Genomic DNA, 17,810 nt, shown 5'->3' with positions numbered 1-17,810 from the left:
GGTTGATAATGGGTGTCTTTGGAGGCAGTATGAGGACTTGTTCGAATCTGAGTGGTCAGATCATTAATTTTCATCTTCCTTCTTATATTGTCAACTTAAAGTTCCGTCTAAGACCACAGTTGGGTATGTATTGTTTTCGTTTTAAGTATTTTCTAATTTCAGTTATTTTTCTTTTTACCAAGAGTTTAAAAATGCCTTTTCAATTTTCAAAAATTAAGGTTTTTGTTTCAAACGCAACTTATCTGTGCCCTGTGTAATGCTTATTCATTGGAAAGTGTTTAGACTTCCTTTAAGACGAAGTCCATGGTCAGTTTTTATTAATATTGCATCTCTAGCTCAAAACTAGTATGTCTTCTCCGGTTGATAATTGTCTTAATCAAAACGTGTATATTCTTTCTGTGTGTGTGCTTACTCTTTTAATCTTTAAGAATAATGATTTGCGTGTGTGTGCATATGCACACAAACATTTAAAAACAGTTGTATATTTACATATTTTACTAGATGTTACTGGGTTCGAGTAGGAATAGTTTGCAGAATAAATATTGTCAAATTATTCTAGGTGAGTGAGTTAGGGTAGACGGCATAGTGTGGCATGTGCAAGTGGTGGGGCAGGGCTCCGCATGGCTCAGCGCGTCGGAGGTAAGGCAGAACAGAGTATGTGCAGGAAATGGGGAGGGGCATATGAGGCTGAGAGTCTGGGAAGGGGATAGGGCCTGGCACGGGGCAGGGCTGGGTATGCCCTGGTGCAGTGTATGGGACCTATAGGGCTGGGAGCCTTAAGGCAAGACAGAGTCTCTCCTAGAGGGCAGAGTCAGGTTGTGGAGCCTGAAGAGACTAGGCACACTGGGCGGGGCAGATAGGTGGGCGGAGCATGTCTGAAGGTCTGGGCTATGAGTGTTTGGAGGCGCTGGACAGAGGTGGCTTCTCTGGGTCCATGGTGTAGGGCAAGCAGGGTAGCAGGTGTGTCCTGGAGGGTGGGCAAGGCAGGCTGAACCCTGCAAGTATAAGGAGGTGGAGTCTAGCTTGATAGACTAGATGGACTAGCCAAGTGTGTCTGGATAAGGTGGGCAAGCAGAGCTAGGTGGTGCCAGTCTTTCCCAGTCAGGCAAGACCTAACGTATCCAGGGAGGTGCTGCGGGTCCCAGCCACAGTGACCAGAGGGTGAGGCTAGGAGTGTTGGGTCAGGGTGAGCCCATCCCCACCCACTTAGTGCTGACCCAGAGCCCACCTCCCATCAGCACAGGAACCCTACTTGTAATCCTTGGTCTCTGGTGAATCCAGGATGCAGGATGGGTGGGGGACAGAGCTATGGCCTGCACCTCAGCTCTTAATTGTGGTATTCTTGGAGACTTTGCCATGGTCCCCCTGGCAATTGCCCACTCAATCACACCTGCCTCTACTGCAGAAGTCTGAGCTGTCCCAGAAGTAACAGGTGGTGGCAATGCCATTAGCAGTAATGGAGGCACCTCAGACAACAGCCATACACCAGCTGTTGCCTGAAAAGGACATGCCTCAGTACTAAAACTTATACCAGGACTTTTACATAGGAGACTTCTGACAAAGCTTGATGAGTGTATGGCAGGGCCCCTGAGTGGAAGGATGGGGACAATGAAGGCAGGGAGGGTCATCAATAAAGAAAGAAGTGGCACAGAGTGTCCAGAGACCATTTAAGAAACAAGTTGGGGAGATCTGTCACCATTTTCCTGGCCTGCAACCCTGAATTAATAACACTGAGGGGTTCCCTTTCCTAGATTCTGCACTACAGGAGCAGGCAGTGGAAAGAAAATGGAGAATTTGAAGAAAAAAGCGGAGTGGAAGGTGACAGAAATGGTGGCATGGGGGGCATGGAGGCAGAGGTCGGGGGCGGAATGCAGGGTAGGAGTACGGGGCTGGGGGCGGACATTGATTCCTCTGCCCCTGCATTGATCAGTCTGTCCCGCAGAAGAAGCAGAAGCAGAAGCAGAAGTTCATGGAAAAGTCAGAAGACCCAGAGCAGTCAGATGCCAAGGACCCAGCCTCACTGCGGCAGTGCCTGGGACCTGGCTGTGTGTATGCCACCCGACCAGGCTCCAAGTACTGCTCCGATGACTGTGGCATGAAGCTGGCAGCTGAGTGAGTGCACCTGGAGGTTAAGCAACAGGGCGTGGAGTAGGGCATGATCTATGCCATCTGTAAGTTTATCCACACCTCTACCTATGTATCCTTCCACTGTTCGTACACTCACTCACCCACCCATCCATCCACACTTACATCCACCCACCAGCTGAACCACCATCCACATTCCATCCACCAATCCACTCATTCACCGTTACAGACACTTTCCCACCCAGCTATCTACCCATCCACCCTACGATCCACCATCCAATCACCCACTCACCAACATTCACTTATCCATTGTCCTAAACATTCACAGTCCGGTCATTCATCCATTTCTTCTTCTTTTGATGCCCGCACATACCCATTCCATTTTTTGCTGTCTCCCCTTCCAGACGCATCTATAAGATACTGCCCCAGCGCATCCAGCAGTGGCAGAAGAGTCCCTGCATTGCTGAGGAGCATGGCAAGAAAATACTTGAGCGCATCCACCGTGAACAGCAGGACACCCGCGCACGCCTGAAGGACATTGAGAACAATTTGCATGAACTTGAGGCCATCATTCTGCGTGGCAAACAGCAGGCTGTGTGCAATGTTGAGGAGGTGAGTGGGAATGGGTGGGTTGGAGCAGAAAGGTGCCTGGTATCTTGCCTTGCCATCCCCACTTTGCATTAATTCACTGGCCCCTCTACTGTCCTATGCAGAGCAACAAACGTGGCAGGTACAGCGTCAACCTGCAGATCTTCTGTGTGTCCTGCGGGCAACCCATCAGTATGCATGTTGCATTGCGCCACATGGAGCGCTGCTTCACCAAGGTTGGAGCATTGGCTGAGGGCAGGTGGAGCAAGGGTGTTTTTGGCTGGGTGGTGTCCCTGTGGAGGGGGCAGGTTTGGTGCCGGGGTGTTTGTTGTAGAAGAGAATACAACACACATCCATGGCTCTACCCATTTGTGCTTTTCTTCCTTCCCCAGTATAACGGCCAAGATTTGGGCATCAGCCACTGGTGGGGGGAGGGGGAGCATTGGCTGGGCAGACAGGAGCTTAGGGTCCACAGGGGACAAATGTGTTGTTTGGGGCTTTGTCATGGGAGGGTATGAAGTGTGCATCCATAGTTCCTCCCATTTGTACTCTTTTTTTCCCCCAGCATGAGTGCAAATCATCCTTTGGGTCCATGCATCCCACTTGCATTGAGGGGTGAGTGTGGGTGCTACTCAGGGTCAAAGGCATGATGTGGACAGGATCAGGAGCAGGGTGGGCAAGATCAGGGGCAGGATGTGGGTGGGCCAGTGCAGGATATGGGTGGGCTCAGGGGCAGAGGTGGGCGGATTAGGGACAGGGTATGGGTGGGGTTGGGGAGAAATTGTGGGCAGGGTTCAGGGTGGGACCACCATCCTCCTGACCCTTAGCACCTCACTTTCAACCTCTCCCCAGAGCCACAAGGCTCTTCTGTGATGTGTACAACCCACAGAGTAAGAGGTACTGTAAGCGACTCCAGGTGTTATGCTCTGAGCACTCGAGGGACCCCAAGGTGAGACTTTTTTTTCTCTACCTCATCACCCTCCATTCCTCCCCCTCTCCCTACCTTACTACCCTTTTCCTCTCATCCTCTGTGCTTGATTGCCTCCTATTCCTTCTTCCTTCTGCTTGATTACTTTCATACCTCCTGACCAACCCCTATGTGTCCCCTCCTCCATTCCTGGCCTCCCCTACAGTCCCACCTCCTCACTGCCCAATCACCAATCACCTTCTAGTGTTACTTTTCTTTCTGCCTGTTTATTTATTCATAACCTCCTTGCCTGACCCTGCCCCCGACATTTCTCTCTCTCTCTGCCTAACTAGCCTCCATTCCTCTGCTTCTCACTGTGTAACCATTCCCCATTCCTCCCTTCTCCTTGCTTGCCCATCTCCCTTCTTTTCCCAGCCCCTGCCTGACCACCTCACATTCCCCCCTTCCTCCCTGCATGGCCACCCTCAATTCCTCTCTTCTCACTTTCTGACTTCCCTCCATTCTTATTCTCCCTGCCTCAGTTCCCCAATCACCTTCTCCCTGCTTGTCATCTCCTAAATCCCTTCTTCCTCCCAGTATGATCAGCCCCCATCCCTTCCATCCTCCTGGTCTCATTCCTCACCTTCCCCATTCATCTGCTTCTCCCTGTCAGATTTCCCCTTCATCCTTCCTCTCCTTCCTATTTGATATCTTTCTGTTCTTCCTGTCCGTTCACCTCCATTCCTACATCCCTGCCTAACTTCTTCCTCCATCTTCCATGCTTGATCATCCCCCTCTTGCCCCCTCTTCTTTACCTAATCACCAAATTCCTCTCTTCCCACCCCACCCCCCACTAGGTCACTCCCCATTCCTCTCCTTTCTGCCTGACTGCCCTCCATTCCCCTCTTCTTCTCATCCTGCCTGCCTAATCACCTCCATTGCCACCCTTCTCCACATACCTCATCATCTTTCATTCTTCCCCACAGGTACCGGATGATGAGGTGTGCGGTTGCCCACTGGTGGACAATGTCTTTGAGCTCACTGGTAATTTCTGTTGCCTCCCCAAACGCATGTGCAACCAGCACTACTGCTGGGAGAAGCTGAGGCGTGCAGAGGTGGACCTAGAGCGCATGAGAGCGGTAGGCTACAAGGCTGAGTGGGGCTGAGGGGCGGGATGGAATCCTAGAAGCCCCTTCTCATGCTCTCTCCTCACAGTTGCACAAGCTGGAAGAGCTGGATAAGGAGGAGCAAAAGGTGCGCACAGCAATGAAGAATCGGGCAGGGCTCCTGGCCCTGATGCTTCATCAGACAATCCAGCATGACCCTCTCACCACTGACCTCCGCTCCAGAGCAGACAGCTGAGCTCTACTCAGCTGAGGTCCTGTACTCAACACCCTGTGCAAGGGAGACACTCTTTGAATTCCTCACGCACTTGTTCATCTAACCACGTCTTTCTCAGGGCAACTAAGAGTTTCTTTGTGCTTCTCTGTTCCACACTGAGTTTCTTGTCTCTGTCTACACCTCCTTGAAGTAGGGTGGTCCTCAAAATTCCCTCTTTCTGTCTGTTCCTCTATCCTCTTGTCTCTTTCCTGAACCTGGGGGTGGGTGGGGGGAGACAAGGGCTCTTCCTTGCCCTCATCTCCCACCATCCAGAGTTTTGTTTAAAATCTTTAGAAGAACAAGAGATTTTAATATCCCCTGATGGCCCCTGAGCCATTCCCTTTGGCCACAAACCCAATTCCAAACCTTCCATGGTGGTGAGTGACAGTGCAGCTTCACTTGAGGGTGGGCTACAGCGCACATTTGGGGGTGGCTGTGAAACGATGCCCACTGTGCTCTGTGCATCCTCTTATGTCAAGGGAGATGTGATCTTACGAAGGTGGTGCCAGTGACCCTTGTTCCCCTAAGTTCCCCATCCCAGGCCATCAAGTATGTAGTTGGCACCTGATTAGTGTACTTTGACCAACTTCTGTACAATTGTTAATACTCCCCAGGCCAGAGGTTCTGGAAAGAATGTTGCAATGGGGGGAATAGATGAGTGTGAGATAGTCTTCCTTGATGATTCCACTTTGGGACACTGAGGAGAGTTCAAGGTGTCATGGCAATCGTGCCCGCCCATGTTGTTCCACCCTTTACCGTACCACGAGGTCCCAGCCCTTTCTGTCAGCCTTGGCCCCTGCCAATCCAGTCCTGGTCTGTCTCCCCTGCAGACCTGCTTATCCTGTCCTGTCCTCCTCCTACCACTACTCTGCTTTGGGTCTCCCTTTCCAGTCAGTCCTCCCCATTTCATGCTTATAGCGTTGCCGGAAGAGGACTGGGACCTCTGCCATATCTGCCTTTGCCAGCCCCAGCCAGGCCTCTTGTGCCAGTGGAGGTCTGTCCAGTAATGTTGCCTGTGGGTACTGATATGTCTCAAATGATAGACTTGAACAACTCTTCCTATTCTTTTTATATTCACTGGCCCCTTAGGGATTTTTTCATTAATTTTCACCATTACTTTTTTCCTTGAGGGATTCACATATTTCACTTAAATGTTTAACTATGTTGCTCTAGACTTACACCTCATATTCCACAATAACTAGTATATTAGTTATCTAATGTATTACGTTTCTTGTGCGATATCTCCTTTTTTATTAGTAGTAGTATATTTTTTTTCTTTTTAACTTGGTCAGATTTTCCAGGACCTAATCCATATAATTATTAGGAAGGATTAGCTTTTTGTTTTATTTATACTCCCTAAGTTTATATTTCTTTAATTTATTGAAGCTTTCATTTTATTAATTGTCACCTTGATTTTTTTGTTTTGTTTCATTTTTTTATGTGTTTGCTTCATTTTGTTCTTTTTCTAACTTCTTCCATCAAATTCCCAACTTGATTAATTTTTGGTTTTCCAATCCTTTTTTAATAGTAAAGGATTTGAGACTATACCCTTTTTTCTAAATTCAGCTGTGCCTCATAAACTCTGAAATGAAAGGTGCAATTTCAGAATTGATTTCTCACTGTGATCCTAGCTATTGAGGAACGTTTCTTAGTTCTAACTGGTTAAAGTAGTTTGGTTATATTTTCTTTATTTTTTTTTTTTTGTAATTACAGTTTTACTGTGATCGAAGAATGTAGCCTGTTGAATCTGAACTTGTAAACATTACTCAAGATTTTCTTTGTGGCCCAGATTACTCAATTGAGTTTTGTAAAACTTTTGTAGATATAAGAGAAGAAACTATATTCTCGGTTAGGTACATATTACTCACTAGGACTTTCAATCTAGTTTGAGAATTAACATTTGTTTACTTGGATTTTTTGTCTTTTTGTCTACTCCAGCTGTTATATTATCAAAAGATAGAATAAATGTTATATTTTAAAACAAATTTCTCCTCGTAGTTCTGTTTTTGGCAGGTGTGGGGGAATCCTAAGGTATATATCTTAGGCCATTTTGCACAATGCCACTATGTGTTTTCATTGTTTTGCATGTTGAATCCTTTTGACCTTGAATTTACTTTGGTAAGTACATCATCATTGCTGGTTTTATTTTGCTGCCGCTAACCTGGTGTATCTTTGCCTAAACCTTTATTTTGCATTTTCTCTTTTAAGATATACTTCTTTTAACTGTATGTAAGTGTATATTTTGCTCTAACCCCACGTTTGTGTCTTGAGATTCGGTCCATTTAAATTTGTGTAATTCTGATAATCTTACCTTTTTGTATTATATTATCCTTATTATCAATTTTATTACTTCCTAAATATAACTTTCAAAACAGATGATTGAACCTGGTGTACCCCCCAAAAAATAAAAAAATTAAAAAAAATAAATAAATATAACTTTCATTCTTTTTTTCTTCCTAACACCTTAATGACATTTTTGTTCATTTTTGTCCCTCCCCCTTACCTCATTGCTTTGGTAATTTTTATGTTTACTGGTTGTTCAGTTATATATTTGGTCCTTTCTAACAAGCATGATTTATGTTTTCTGTATTATTTGATCAGAATATAATTAACCTTTCTTTGTAGAGAAAGATACTCCATCCTTCATATTTGCCTCAGCAAGATGAACAGTATTATTTCTGGATTTTTCTAGAAACATTTAAACTGCTTATTTGAAGACTATATTTTTCTTAGGTTAAGTCAATTCTGCGTCAAGAAAACTTACTTAACATTTTTATTCAAAGTCCCCAGTCATTTTATTTATCATAATTTAACTGTAGCTATATGAATGTGTACTTGAGGGTGTGTATTTTACCACAACAGTCATTACTAACCATTGTCTTGCTCTCTTATTTTGAGATCTGTCTTCTGAGTTAGTATTCGTTTACTTAGAATACTTCCTTTAGTGTTTTCCTCAACTAGAGTAAATTGGTGGAATAGTCTTCAAATTATTTAGTGTCTGTAAATTGGTGGAATAGTCTTCAAATTATTTAGTGTCTGAAGCTGTCCTTCTTTTGCTCTAAGGAATGGTATCTTGGGAAGGGGTATAGGATCTCTGCATTAGAGTCCTTATTTCTCCATGGTCTATGGAAAGTAGCTTCTAAGATGGCTCCCAGTGATCCCTGCCTCCTGATATTCATGGCCTTGTGTAATTCCCTCCATTTGAGTAATTTGTTTCTAACCAATAGCATACCTTTAACATCGAGGAGATGCCACCTGCATGATTAGATTATAAGAGAGTGTAACTTCTGTCTTGCTAACAGACTTTCTCCCTTGTTGGATTTTGTGAACCAACTTGCAATATTGGGGAGGCCCAAATAGCAGGGAACTGAGGGTGGCCTTTGACCAACAGTCAGTAAGAAACTGAGGCTCTTATTCCGACAGCCCAAATGAACTGAATCCTGTAAACAACCATATAATCCTGTAAACAACTTGGAAGCAGATCCTTCCCCAATTGAGCCTTAAGATAAGGCCCCAAGCCTAGCTGAGACCTTGATTGCAGCCACATGAGAGACCCTAAAACAGAGGACCAAGCTAAGCTGTGCCCAGATTTCTGACCCATATAAACTATGAGATAATAAGTGTGTGTTTTGTTAGGCCACAAGTTTGTGGCGATGTAGAGCCAGGGAATTAGGGACTGGAGGGTCAGTGATTTCGTGAGGGACACTAGGTTGGTTTCTGGAATGAAAGCCATAACATCCTTCAGGAATGGTCAGTGTTTGGCTGCTCCATAAATCAGTTTTAGAAACTATGTGGGTCAGTAATTGGCAGTCTGGGAAGATGGATGATTGGAAACCTGCTGGGGGTGTGGCACTGGTGTGCCTGTGTTGGGCATTATGCAAGGTTCCTGTGGTCATCACTGTGGATTAGTGATATGAGGAGCCTGGCCATGCCAGTCAGTGATTGGGGGACTTTGAAGTGTCCTCTTGCAGTCCCTGTAGTCCAGCCATGGGTGGCTTCTGCTGGTTGGTGAATGATTGTCAGCCAGAGGAATCAGGGGCATGGTCCCAGGGATTTGGGACCTCAGCTGACCAGAGATCAACTTTCCTGAGTTGGTCAATCATTGGGGGACCTGGTGCACACCTGGTATCCAGTGTCTAAGAAGGGGGTGGGGAGGGTGAGTTTGAGTTTTCATCTCTGTCAGAAGAGGGAGGGCCAGGTAGGTTGTCCTGGATGTGCACTGAAACATGCAGAAGCTCAGTTTGTGCACACAAGATGTTGTCGCCCCTCAGCCCGAGCACTTTGAAGACAGTGGGAAATAGGAATATTATTTATTGGGAGTCGACCCCGTGTGGGGTTCAGAATCACAGAGTGGCTGAGGCTGGGCACTTGAAGTCAGCTGACCTTGGCTGAAGTATTTCCCAGTCCTTCTGCTTGCTAGCAGTGTGACCTTGGGGCAACCAGCTTAGCCTCACTGTGCTTCAGCTGCTTCTACTGTCCAATGGTCTTAAGGATAATCATTGTCATGTAGCTGGCAAGGTTGCAGTGAAAATTAAATGAGGTACCTGATATTGATCACCAGGATCTCAGGGCAGGGGCAAGAGTGTCACAGGAAGGGCAGATTCCAGACTTGATGTCACTGAGACAGGTCACCATCCTCCTGCTGCATGAGCACCACGTGGCTGGTGTTGCACATCCAGAGCCCTGTGTGTTCCAGTGGAAAATGTGATGCAGCCGATGGAGAAAAGGTGGGATTGGAAGGTCAGCCCCAGAGCCTGGGGGGGGGGAGGCAGCTCCCTGCAGGATGTCTGTGGGTGAGGTCTAGATGGGGGTGATCACTGGCCCCAGCCAGGGAGATGCTACCCCCTGACGCCCAGCACAGGCCCTTCTAGTCCTCACAGGGTCTGTGCACGTGCTCAGCTTGTCCCCACCAGAGCTTACTTTCCCCTGATCCTTGGGGATTTGCTGATTTCTCCTCTATCCTGATCTAGGGCAAAAAAAAAAATCCCTTTTCTTTGGAACTTAGAGGATGGCAGGGCAGTAGGGTGACCACAGTCTCTAGGGCCCTTTTACTCCTTCCTCTTCCTCTCAAAGATGAATAAAGTGGCCTGAGAAGGTACATGACCTGCCCAGACCTCTGGGATTGTGAGTGACAGTAGTGGACTGGAACAAGGTCTCCTTACTGTGTCCTCCACCCTCACTACACAATAGCCAAGCCAAGTTTCCCACTAAAAGTTCCCCTCGAGGGCTTCGCTGGCGGTCCAGTGGTTAAGAGTCTGTGCTTCCATTGCAGGGTGCATGGGTTCAATCCCTGGTCTGGGAACTAAGATCCTGCATGCCCAGCAGCAAGGCAAAAAAAAAAAAAAGTTCCCCTCAAGATTCTGTAAACAGAGGAAGACGATGAGGGAGCCAGACCCTGCCCCACAGCTCCCTCCTTCCGACTGTCCTGTGGATGCTGTCACTTCTGGGGACAGGCTCGTTGTCACAGGGGCTCAGGGTCATATGGTCAGTAAGAGAGTATATATTATAAAACTCCATTATTTTAGTTTTGTTTATTATACAAGTAGTTATATTTGTAACAGGAAGTTATACACTATAAATAAGTAGAAAGAACACAATTTAAATGACTCTATTATCTCCTAACTATAAATTCTATGAACATTTTGATTTCTTGCTTTCAGATATTCTTTCTAGGTACGTGCTTTGGTATTTATGTTCATGAGTGTTTAATATATTCATACACGCATATTTAGTTTAAATGAAAGCTAGAATTGTTTTGCTCTGTATTCTAACTTCAATATTTTTCCACGTCAGCAAATATTTTTGTATACATTTTTTTTCAGATCTTTATTGGAGTATAATTGCTTTACACTGTTGTGCCAGTTTCCGCTGTACAACAAAGTATTTATACATATATCCCCATATCCCCTCCCTCTTGAGCCTCCCTCCCACCCTCCCTATCCCACTCCTCTAGGTCATCACCAATCATTGTGTATACAATTTTTAAATAATATTTATTTATTTATTTGGCTGTGCCAGGTCTCAGTTGCAGCACACGGGATCTTCATTGCCACGTGTGGGATCTTTAGTTGTAGCATGTGAGATCTTTAGTTGCAGCATGCAAACTCTTAGTTGTGGCATGTGGGATCTACAAGGGTGAGTCAAAAATTATCTGCATTCTGGCTGTAGAATTTACAAAAGTTTTAATATAACGGGAGTGCAGATAATTTTTGACTCACCCTCGTAGTTCCCTGACCAGGGATCAAATCTGGGCCCCCTGGATTGGGAACACAGAGTCTTAGCTACTGGACCACTAGGGAAGTCCCTGTATACACTTTTAACAGCTGCATAATATCAAGTCTTTGAATGTATCATAATTTTTATAATCAATATACTGTTAGTAAACATTTATGAAGGATAGTTTTGGTTTTGACTGTTAACACTACAGTAAGTGAAATTCTTGGTCCCAGTGAGAAACCTGCCTTTTCCAAGGTCACACAATCATATCTATCACAGACACACAGCTTGCGGCCCCAGAAATGTGGTGCTTCCTGGGCCTCCCATAGGGTGTGGCCCTCAGCTGAAGTGTGGGTGTTTCCAGGCTGGTGAATCTGATCTCTGCAACATACCTGCACATCATCCCCTCTGCAACTTTGACTTCACAGACCCAAGCCCCTTCCCAAGAAAAGCAGGAAATAACCAGGTTTTTAATGTTATCACTAATTCATGTATTTGTTGCATCCATTGCTTTTCCAGTGTTTTTAGGGGGCATTTAAGAATCCCTGTAGTAAAATGTCCAGGTATGACTCTATAAATTTAGGTCAGAGAAGATATAGACAGAATGAACAAAGTCAGCACCAGAATCTATTTGGATTGTAGGCATGCGGGCCTGATAGTCCTGCAGGGTAATTACAATTAAGCTGTAAGTTTGTTTCTTATCTTCCTATCAGATATAGCTGGAAAGGAAATGCAGTACTTTGTAAGATTTACATTGGCCACAGGAAGAAAATATGACAATTCTTCCAGGGTAAAGTTTTCCTGATAATTGAATTTCAAAAACAAACTTGATCTTATTATGGACTGTAGGTGAGGTAACCTTATACTTTATCATCCAAATCAGGACACTTTAGAATGGGAACGGCATCATTAATAATTATGCCAGAACAATAGGTGTAAACTGCGCAGGGGATCAGCCTAATGAAAAAGTGTCGTCAATAGTAATCTTGTCATAAGTATATGATGATAAGGTTTGCCACAGCCATCTTCTAGAACAGTGGTTCTCACAGTCTGTTCCTTGGACCAGCAGCAGCAGCATTTGATAGAAATGCAAATTCTTGGGTCCTACATCAGACTTTTGTACATGAGGTTTAGCAGTCTGTGTGTTGACAAGCCTTCTAGGTGATTCTGATACATGCTTAAGTTTGAGAATCACTGGTTTAGAACCATCTAAAAGAAGTCGAGGGCATAGGGCCAAAGCAGAACTCAGTGGATAGGGTTCTTCATGTGCACACCCCACTGATGATTTCATTTCATATAGGCACAAACCATCCTACAGTTTAATTTTCCTCTGGGGCCTTTGACCCTACTTGGGACTTAGTAGGTCAAAGTTAAAAGAATATATTTACATCAAAATACCACATTGTACACCTTAAGTATATATAATTTTTAATTTGTCAACCATTCCTCAATAAAGCTGGAAAATTTTAAAAATATTTTTATGATGGAGCCCACCATTTGTCCTCAGATTTTTAATTCATTTTGCTTTTCTGAATGTCACATGGACCCTTCTTCTTCTACATAGAACTATTTGACGTTAAATGTTTTTTTTTTTAACTTCCATACCTTTGCACTTTGTATCACATGCCTTATCATCCAATTTAAGCTTCTCCAACACTGGCTGGTAAACTTACTTCCTCATGGAGAACTTACTTTTCCTACCTACCTATATTTGTTTTTCACATTTCAGGGCTGCTACAGGACCAGAGGTGTGTATAATATATTTCTCCCTCCCAGTTCCCAGCATAACATCCAGTACTCAGTACTCAACTGCCCAGGAAAGGTGTTTTTGGCAGTTCTCAAATTAGCTAGAGGAATTAAGAGGGCTTAGTTTAGTCCTCATTTTTATCAATATTTAAAAAATTAAAGTATAGTTGATTTACAATGTTGTGTTAATTTCTGCTGTACAGCAAAGTGATTCAGATATATATATGTGTGTGTGTATGTATGTGTGTATGTATATATATATTCTTTTTTAAAAAATATTTTCCATTGTGGTTTATCATGGGATATTGGATATAGTTCTCTGTGCTATACAGTAGGACCTTGTTGTTTATCCATTCTGTATATAAAAGCTTACATCTGCTAACCCCAACCTCCCACTCCATCCCTTCCCCCAAATCCTCCCCTTTGGCAACCACCAGTCTGTTCTCTATGCCCATGATTCTTTCTGTTTCATAGATAGGTTCATTTGTGTCATATTTTAGATTCCACATATAAGTGATATCACATGGTATTTATCTTTTTCTGACTTACTTCACTTAGTATAATAATCTCTAGTTGCATCCATGTTGCTGCAAATGGCATTATTTCATTCTTTTTGATGGCTGAGTAGTATACCATGGTAAATATGTACCACATCTTCTTTATCCATTCATCTGTCGATGTAGTCATCATATTTGGTAAAGAATAACTTTTACTACATGAACATAGTGAATTGCAGAAATTTCAATTATATATTTTTTCTTCTACAAAATATTATATAACATTAGGTATTTAGTAGTAGGCATACTATGTTATATACCAGGATTAAAACTCATTAAAAATTATTAACTAGGAGATGTGGGTTATTCTGGGCTGGGGTGGGAAAAATACAAGATGAACCTGAACATTTTGGTGTGCCAGAAAGTCAGGATGTGCTCAAGGAATCATGGGACTTGTCAAGAAGATATAACATTCCAGCTGGAAGTGACTCCCACTAGCCAAATATGAGAATATTTTAAAATTAAAAATAAATATAGTAATAAATTATTAGAGAAATGCAAATCAAGACTACAGTGAGGTACCATCTCACACCAGTCAGAATAGGCATCATTAAAAAGTCTGAAAATAACAAATGCTGGAGAGGGTGTGGAGAAAAGGGAACCCTCCTACACTGTTGGTGGGAATGTAAATTGGAGCAGCCACTAGGGAGAATAGTATGCAGCTTCCTCAAAAAACTAAAAATAGAGTTGCCATATGATCCAGCAATCCCACTCCTGGGCACATATCTGGACAAAACTATAATTCAAAAAGATACATACATCCCTATATTCATAGCAGCACTATTCACAATAGCCAAGACATGGAAACAACCTAAATGTCCACTGACAGATGAATGGATAAAAAAGTTGTGGTACATATATACAATGGAATACTACTCAGCCATCAAAAAGAATGAAATAATGCCATTTGCAGCAACATGGATGCAACTAGAGATTATCATACTAAGTGAAGTAAGTCAGAAAGAGAAAGATAAATACCATATGATATCACTTATATGTGGAATCTAAAATATGACACAAAAGAACTTTTCTACAAAACAGAAACAGACTCACAGACATAGAGAGCAGACTTGTGGTTGCCAAGGGGGAGAGAGGTGGGGGAGGGTTGGATTGATAGTTAGGGATTAGCAGATGCAAACTATTATATATAGAATAGATAAACAACAAGGTCCTACTGTATAGCACAGGAAAATATATTCAGTATCCTGTGGTAAACCATAGTTGAAAAAAAACAAAAATCCTACAGTTAAAAATTTAATGGGAAATTATTTAATAAACTACCTTTGGATTTCAGCACAGTAAATAAATAAATAGTAATAGATTATAAACTGATTGAATAATATAAGAATCCATGAGTCTGTTCATATATAAACAAATGAAAAATAAAGAAATTGGGAAGAAGGGAAACTTCTTTATGGTAGCATGTCAGCTGATAAATACAAAAGAAAGTATGTAGTTAGAAAATCATCCGTAAACCAGTGAGTAGAAGTTAGATGAGGAACAGTATTTACGTAGTCTCAAAGTATTTCTCCACAAATTGGTTATTAATTATAAAGGGGAAAATAATGATTTTACAGTGGAGGAACCTGGCAGATACCACATCAGCTGAGTAATTAAAGCTAATCTCATCTATTTTGGGACAGACATCATGGCCTACTCGTATGTTGCACTGAGGAGGACACTGCAATGGGGATTTGAAAACACCACGTAATCTTCCAACATTCTCTGCTCACCAACTGTCCCCAAATGCAGTCTCTGCTGACCTCCTCATCAGCCTCCTTCACAGTATTCTGTGACTGCCTACTAGACCCCAGCACAGTATCTGTGAATCACCAATAGCACAGAAGGTAATGTCTACTCTTACCCCAGAACAGTGTCTTCTAATCCATCTGGCCCTGATCAGTGTCTTCTGACAGCCAAATAGCCTGCATCACAGTGTCTGCGAACTCCACAGTAGTCCACGGCACAGTCACTGCTGTTCGAGTTTGACCATCTTCTTTTTAAGCAGGCACCCCCTTGTTGATGTGGGGCACAAGGACTAAGTGGTTGTGTATGTCCAGCTTCATGCTGCCTGCTGCCTACACCATGCTAGCAAAGTGGAGTGCCAACTCACATTACCTCATTGCAGATCGGTGGTGTGAAAGTTCAGCTTCCCCCCTCCCCCGCCAACCCTGCCAACACCTAGCCAGTGAAAGCGGGGCACCTTCTTGCACTGCCTTATTGCCTGCACACTTATGTGTAAAGTCATCTCCACTGGGCCCTGCTAACACGAGGTAGGGGGAATGCAGGGGGCTGACTCATACAACCTTATTGCTGCAAGGTGGGAGCAGAGGGTCCTCTAGCTTTCCCCTACCACCTCATTTTGTCTCATTGATGCCACGTGGGGCTTGAGGCACAGATCCTGACCGGGGTCCATTGACATCCAGGGGCCTTGTATTGATACAACCTGGTGCAGTCTCATTGTAATTAACCCTCTCGGGTCAGGCGAACCTCAATTTGCTCCTTTCCTTACCCGGTGCAGCTCGTGCAAATTGAATGAGACCAGGTTAGGCAAAGCAGAGCAGAAAATTTGTTCAAGTAATGGAGAAGGGAGAGCTCTTGCTCTAGAGACACCTTCTCCCCAAGCGGGTAAAGTGGGGGACTTTTAAGGGATAAGAGGCAGGTGCATCATCAGAAACTGGGGAAAAGGGCCAAGAGAGTCAGGTACAGCCTCGCATGCGCAGTCCCTCAGGCTTCCTTGCACATGGAACTAATTATGCCTAGCAAGGTACAAGTCCCCCTTTTGGGTGGAGATCTTAGCATGGTAATTGAAGCAAAGGCAACTTTCAGACACTTAGGTTTCCTCTGCACAGGTACTGCCCTTGCAGTTAGGCTGGAATCCATTTAGAGTGGCTGTCTGCCATGCCATGTTTCCTTTGAGGTGTCTTTGACAAATGGTCAGGTGTTTTGGAACAAAAATAGAAACAGGCTAAAGCTGAAACCTTTCAGCTCCCTGGGATATATATGGGTGACATCACTGCTTCCAGGTGGGTATGGAGGCTCAGCACTGCATGGGCCCTCCTGACCTCAGGGATGGGAGACAATGTAATGCTGATGGGCCGCAACTTGCACTGCTTTGTTCAGTCTCTTTGATGCTGGTGGAATAGAGTCACAGCTCGCTGACAGACCCTACTTACCCTACCCCAGCAGGGGAATCAGAGCACCCACCACCTGCTTCCCGCTCAACTTGCTGAAAACGTGTTGGAGTTTGGCTGGAGTATGGTGAATATTGCCAAAGAGGTTTTCTGTTCTGTTAGACTACCTTTTCTTTAAATAGAGGGGACAAGCTTTTCTTGGAGCCTTTTTTTTGTCTGTGCCTGTTGATGCTTCTGGGTTGGAAGCCTCTCTGGTGACCTTTCCAGGATGTATATAAGGCAATGAGGAAACCTAAGGAACTCACCATTGTAACTGAGCAAGTGGGCTCATGGCTCGCTGCACAATGGAAAGACCAAATACCGAGGCAACGGGCTTTTTTTTTTTCTTGAGGCAACAGACTTTTGCAGAGAGAAAAGACTTTCTTAGTGGGAGACCAAGCAAGGAGACAGGAGGCAAAGCTGTCTCATGAATTGGCCGTTGAGTGGGATATTTATTGTGAAAGTAAGGAGCAGGATGGGGAGGGGGCTCAGAAATGATTGGTGGAAATCAGTTTGTACATTTCAAGGATTCTCCGGGCAGGCATGACTGCTCTTCATGTCTCTTCATGGGTCAATTGCATGTGCAAATTCGGGGGATTCTGTATATAACATGCGGTAGATTTTTGGCCTATGACAGCTAAATTTCACTATCAGTCATCCTAGTCCCTCGATGCACCTATCCTATCCAAGGGGCTGTCAGCTAGTTGTATCCATATCTGTGGTTTCCCTGGTACCCTGGAAAACAAGCTTGGTGTTCTTTTGTTTCTACTTTATGGGCCTTTAAGTTACAGGGTACAGTTTCTCCATCATGTTCTTCAAGTCCTGAGGTGCCTAGACAGCCTGTCTTCTTTCCATCTTTCATAGTCTTCCTGTGCTTGTTTGTTGTGTTATGTCCATGGATTTTAGTTATAAGATGGAGGAATGAGAAGAATCCATCTTGGCTGGAACCAGAAGTCCAAGGCCACTTCCAAAGAATACTCAAGTCTGAGCATTAATGCTGATCAAGCTCTGCCTTTTTTGTTACTGGCCTTAAGCTTGAAGTATCAGGTGCTATTCAGAAATGTAAAATAAGATAGCAGATCATTTGTTGAGCTGTTCTTTTAGGGTAGGTCTGCTGGTGACAAATTCTCCTTGTTTTCCTTTGAGAATTTTTTTTTT

General features: G+C 44.0%; 1 pseudogene; it reads left to right on the top strand.

Annotated features, from left to right (window-relative positions):
• The first annotated feature begins 620 nt into the window (after positions 1–620).
• Positions 621–4,942, top strand: LOC130841527 (CXXC-type zinc finger protein 1-like; annotated as a pseudogene).
• The last annotated feature ends 12,868 nt before the right edge of the window (positions 4,943–17,810 follow it).

This window comes from Hippopotamus amphibius, chromosome X (assembly GCF_030028045.1).
Source record: "Hippopotamus amphibius kiboko isolate mHipAmp2 chromosome X, mHipAmp2.hap2, whole genome shotgun sequence".
NCBI lineage: Eukaryota > Metazoa > Chordata > Mammalia > Artiodactyla > Hippopotamidae > Hippopotamus > Hippopotamus amphibius.
This window is presented reverse-complemented; position numbering and strand designations above follow the sequence as displayed.